At 33.4% G+C, this 6,000-nt stretch overlaps 1 protein-coding gene across 1 annotated transcript in view; it reads right to left on the reverse strand.

Moving 5' to 3' along the window:
* MACROD2 (mono-ADP ribosylhydrolase 2) overlaps positions 1-6,000 on the reverse strand; it is a 1,539,224-nt gene that overhangs the window by 818,425 nt on the left and 714,799 nt on the right. Inside the window, exon 3 of the mRNA XM_017498618.2 lies at positions 4,286-4,407. The gene's annotated coding sequence lies outside the window, so the exon portion shown is untranslated. The remainder of the gene's footprint in view (positions 1-4,285; positions 4,408-6,000) is intronic.

A 6,000-nucleotide genomic window follows, 5' to 3' on the forward strand; every position in this document is an offset into this window, starting at 1 on the left:
AATATACACAATTTCTGTTTGTATGTTTTAGTCAAGGATTTCATGTATTATGTGTAGTTTTAATTTTTTTCAGAATACACTCTTGCTCTAGAAATCAACATAATTCAGATGCTTGATTGCACCAGTCTGACTATGCATTCCTCAGGTCACATGCATTAGACTTCTGGGTTCAACCTGGGTCATTTTTCTTTTTTGACATCTATAATATCTTTAACTTTCCCAAGGTTTTACAGAGAAAATATGTAGCTTCCTGATCTTCTTTTAAGGTTTTATTTTATCCCTATTCCAACTTCCAGTTTCTACTACTAATTATCCTCTTCACGGTGCCTTAAATTTTACGTATCTTGCAATCAACAATTTCAAGGTTGTCAAGAATATAAATACCAATCAATGCACATTTTTTGGTCCAAGGGTAACTCATGGTTAAAGAAAAATAGCTGACTTTAATATCTGGAGTAAATAAGGAATAATATTTGGAAGAAATAAGAAACTTGCACAGACTAGATCTAGGAGGCATGAAAGATTGTATTTTTTCACTTAGAACTATTTACGGTAAGATTAGAAGGAGAATCATGATTAAAATCTCATATTGAAATATTTCCCAATATTAAGCACTAAATGATCATTCATAAAAAACAAGTGCCATTGTAAAATGAGCCATTAGATTTGTTGATTATTTTTTTTCTTTTACCACCTAAAACAAATGTGGATATGTATGAAAAAACAGCTGTCACAAAGAATGTATAGAGGAGAGAAATGTAATGAACTTTTCCGCTAAGTTAATACAATATATAGTATTTTTTCATAGTAAAAAGATTTTATCCACAACATATCCGACACTCAAATCAGTATCTTATTTCTAGGTATAAAATAAATGGCTATAACATTTCTCTCCCTACACTATTTAAAAATGATCTCCTCTTAGCAAAACAGAGAAATAGGTGAAATTTATTTATACCCTACTCTTTTTTCTGTTTTTCTCCATCTCCTTTCAGACCTTTCTCCAATTCTCCTCCCCCAGGCTAAGGCGCTCAGTACTTTTAGCATTCTCTAATTTATCCTGTTAACATGAAAAGTAATTTGATAAATTTCTTCATATTAAGGTATTAGAAAATTAATTATCTACTGATCTCACGAGTATTTGCATTTTAAAGGAAAATTGCAGAGAAAGAACAATGCCTGAACATCCTAAATTACTCATTAATTATGGAATTTCAGGCATCTCTGGGAAGATATTTAAAAGTGATGAGAGAACTTCAGAGTATTCTCAAGTCATACAATAGATAGGATGATCTTGTCCATTTATTTGTCTGGGTAGTCATGAGATTGAGGCAAATTGTGTTAGAAAATAACCATTAGATCCTCTATGTCTTGGAAGATAACTGATAATGTCGTGGTACACAGTAGGTCTTATTCATATTTATTAAATAAATTTTCACACTGTTTGTCTTACATCCATTAAAAATATTTGAAGAATCTATTCTTTTGGTAAAATAAGAATCTGAGTCTTTGTGTTGGACCCTGTGCTGTAATCCTAAAACCTTTGGTTTAACCTTAGCAGAAAAGTGGTGCATATTAAATATTTAATTTATTCCTGGACATTTCCCTGTTGTTTAGAAACATCTAGAAATTACATGGTAAATGTCTACAGTTCTGGTGTTCAGAATAGACATCAAAGGAAAATGGTATTTTCTTAAATTGCCAAACCATAGGTGTGAAAACATCTTATATTTGAAGTAATATTGCCAAATACTTTTAAAAGAATTCTATTCTTCCAATTATCTTATACTTATTATCCCAACTGATCCCTATAACAACAGCCTCATGAATTGGACAGGTCTTCGAATAACAGTAGTCATTTACCGATCCTTTATGTGTGGAAACCAACCTACAAAATGTTGACATTACTTGTCCACAGTGACACAGTAATAGGTGGCAAAGCAAACACTAAGCCACTCTGATAAAAGGATTTATGAGAAATTCTCTTTGACATGTATATAAATGAGTTCAAGTTAAGTTTATTTTCCATCCTGATAACCAGGCTTTTTACATCAACCACCTCTACCATCTATTGTGATAAGTTGACAAAGTTCAAGCTGATACTATAAAACATGTATCCAGTCATAATCATGTTTCTAAAAGTTTTCCATTTCCATCTACATAATCAGAATTTGATGATATTAGCATTATTATTTATTGAATGGTGATCAAGAGGATGACATTCCATAGAAAGAAGAAAGCCTGATTTACTTCAAAAAAAGGAAGAAAGCAAGAAAGAAAGAAAAGGAAGGAGGGAGAAAGAAAAGAAAAATATTTTTCTTTTTTATGTGTAAAAGAGACAAGCCATTTGATGGCAACTGTAGTATCATGCAAGAACATGATGATCAATTTAGTTGGACATTTCATCTCTCACATTTTGTATATTTTCTATCTCCATTTTTATTGACTAATATTGGAATGAATTCCATTCAGCATTACCTGCTCATTTTATTCAAGTAATATGTAATTGGCCCTTCAAAGTAATTATCAAAGATGTTAAGGTAGATTTAACTCCTATCAAAGAATGACTGGAATATTACCGGAGCATTACTTCAGCCCATCTGCATGCCATTTGATAAGAAGTTAACTTAGTCCATAAGTCTTCCATTTCTTATCTAATGGTAGCAAGTAGAGTAACATGATTGTTTTAAGATAATTCGAGTTAGAGATTCCTTTCTGTACTAAAAGGTTGAGTGTTATTTTTGTACTGTTTCTAACAAACTTCTTAGTTCTTCCTTTTTCTTGGCTTTTAAAAACAAATTAGAAATGCCAGTGATTTCACTAGCAAATTCTCTTCAGATCTCAAAATCCATATTTCCCAAGTTGGATACTTCTCTACATATCCATTTTCCAAGCACTTCAGCCTTTTGCTTTTTTAAATCAATAAGCCATATTGACAAAATTTTAATTATTCCCTAAATGTGCAGACCTGTTTTGATTTTTTTTATTTTCCTATAGAGAACAAAATTAACCAACTGGTCGTGCAGTCAACTTTGCTCCATTCTCTTTGAACTTTAGGTTTCACCTCAAAGAGAGAATAGGGTCTGATGTATTGATCCATTAGAAAAAAAAATTTAGAAAATCAAAGAGAGAAATAAAATATCCATCTCCGTTAATAATTATACAAAGATTAAAAAGTGCTATATAATTAGGTCATGAAAAGTTTCCTTATTTCAAGCAGACTCACCAATGTTGCATTGAAAAACCCATAATTACAACCATGAACAAAAAGTATAGCAACCATCCAAGGTTACCTGAATGTATCTGCTTCTCAATGTTCCTTCATGCAAATGATACAACCACTACTTCTGTGAACTATCAAGCAATGCTGATATCCTCGGTCTGCTATGAAATCAAGTGTTTAGCTATTTTTCTGCCCCACAATTTCAGCAAGGCTATAATCTATGTGAGGGGGAAAAATAACCAAAGAACTCCAGCCAAATTAACTTATTATCAGATATTTACAGTGTATTTTTCTATAGTTTGATTTTCTTGGTGTAATTGAGATGTAATAGAGGTAGAACATGTTGCAAAAGAGAAGCAGGTGAGTAAATACCTCCAAATCCAGCTAGAAGATAATTCCTTTCATCTCAGCCTACTGGTAATGAAATAGATTAGATCCACATTTTCTGAACTCCCTTTGTCTACAGATAAAACTTAGAAGAGATGGGGTATACCCAACTACCACCTACAGAGTGTTAGTTTAAGAAGAGTAAAATAAATCTAAAAGAATAACACTCTTCAGGTGAAAATCCATATGCAGAGTAATTTTCTCCAAATAAATCATGTCTGATGCTAGCATGAGAATGCATGCACACATTCATACATGTAGACAGAGATTAAACACAGCTCCAAAATGCACAAATGTACAACCAATATATACTAAATGTGCACTGTTATAACAAACTCAGCACTTGCTATTTTCCTTCTTTAAACCTGCTGGCCACTACCATAATATTTACTTTCTCCAAAGGAAAATAAGGGGCAAAATAAAGAGGAAAAAGCAGATGAGATAACTCCAGTTCTGAGGTTTTATAGTTTTAAATTCTGAAACATCATGAAAAATTTAGCAAATATTTATGGCATACCAAAGAGTAGAGTCATGATAACCAAACAGGCTATTAAGATCCTTAAAGTTCGTGCTAAAAAGTTTGGAAATGGTTTCCTATCTCTTTTTAGACAAGACAGATTTCTAAAATGTAAAGACTGAAAAAGAATGAGAAATAAAAACCATAAAATTACTTACAACTGATCGGATGTTATTCTCTTTCACCAGCTTCAGAGATGATTTATAGCAATTTGCAAGGTCTTCCTTGTGGGAACCATTAATATGGCCTCTGGCTATTGGTCCTACAGTATGGATGACATCTGTAAACACAAAAGGACGGAAAAAGAGGATAAGCAAGGTATTTTTCACTTTTTACATCATTAATGCTTTATTTATTTTAGGAATTTGTGTTAGAGCCTGGAGACAAGCAAGCTAAGCAATGCATTGGCGATGCAAATATTTCTCTGGTAAAAGATCTTAAGGCACAACCTTCTAAAGTAGGCAATTTCCCATGAAGATGGTAATTGTGAAAAGGAATCCCTAACCAGTGAATTGTTCCATAGGCTTTGGTCAGATTCAAGTGACACAGATTATAGTATAAAATGTGCGTAATTGGCACCCTGGAAAAAAGACAAATCCTTGGAGGGAAACAAACTGAGGAATAATTGCCTGCAAAATGAATATCTGGATTGACATGGAAGGGAAGAGCCAATGCTAGCCTGGCTTACTTGTAAGACAAGTTTCAGGCATTGTACACAGTAAAGAAGAGCATTTCCAAAAAAAATTCCAAGATCATTTTTAATAATCAGTAATAATCTTAAGAAGAATAATTTCAAAACATTCCTGTCAATTTTAAAGTGTAACCTACCAATCCTTACATACACAAGGTATGTATGTTCATACCTATTTTATTTTATTTTTTGTTTGTTTTGGTTTTTTTGAGACGGAGTTTCACTCTTGTTACCCAGGCTGGAGTGCAACGGCACAATCTCAGCTCACTGCAACCTCCACCTCCTGGGTTCAAACAATTCTCCTGCCTTAGTCTCCTGAGTAGTGAGACTACAGGCACGTGCCACCATGCCCAGTTAATTTTTGTATTTTTAGTAGAGACGGGGTTTCATCATGTTGACCAGGATGGGCTCGATCTCTTGAACTCGTGATCCACCCGCCTTGGCCTCCCAAAGTGCTGGGATTATAGGCGTGAGCCACTGTGCCCGGCCTCATACCTATTTTTATAGGTTAATAGTTCATACCTATTTTAACAGGTTAGTAGTTAATTATCTATTTTTAATGTATTAAAATGTTCAAACATTTTAATACAATCTATACTTTTCAACTCCTACTCATGTTGAAAAAGCAAAATTTGATTTTTTTAAATATACAAAACAAGCCATTGTGCTATTCTTTTAATCACTATGCATACATAAACTTTTAACTTTAGGAACATAGAAAAAGAGGACTGTCCTCTTCTAAGAAAGAGTAGAAGAAAAAAACCCACATTTTAACCAAATTTACTTGAAAATGCCTTGTAACACTTGCTTCCCAGTCTTACCGGTGAATTGAATCATTGATGTAAGTAAGTCATAACAACTAATCAACTTTGATCACAAAGACAAATTTAGTCTAATATAATTGGAACGTTATAATGAAATTATTTGTGTTGACTAATCAGTACCACTCAATTCCAATAACAATGACAGAAGAATAAGAGTATACAAAAATAAGGATATGGCACAGTTTAAAAATGCATATAGGATGTGAATAGCAGCAAGTAAGTCACTAAAAGAAAAATCTTGGACTGGGCGCGGTGGCTGACGCCTGTAATCCCAGCACTCTGGGAGCCAGGGCAGGCGGATCATGACATGAGGTGAGGAGATTGAGACCATCCTGGCTAACACGGTGAAACCCTGTCT

This window comes from Cebus imitator, unplaced genomic scaffold (assembly GCF_001604975.1).
Source record: "Cebus imitator isolate Cc_AM_T3 unplaced genomic scaffold, Cebus_imitator-1.0 Scaffold246, whole genome shotgun sequence".
NCBI lineage: Eukaryota > Metazoa > Chordata > Mammalia > Primates > Cebidae > Cebus > Cebus imitator.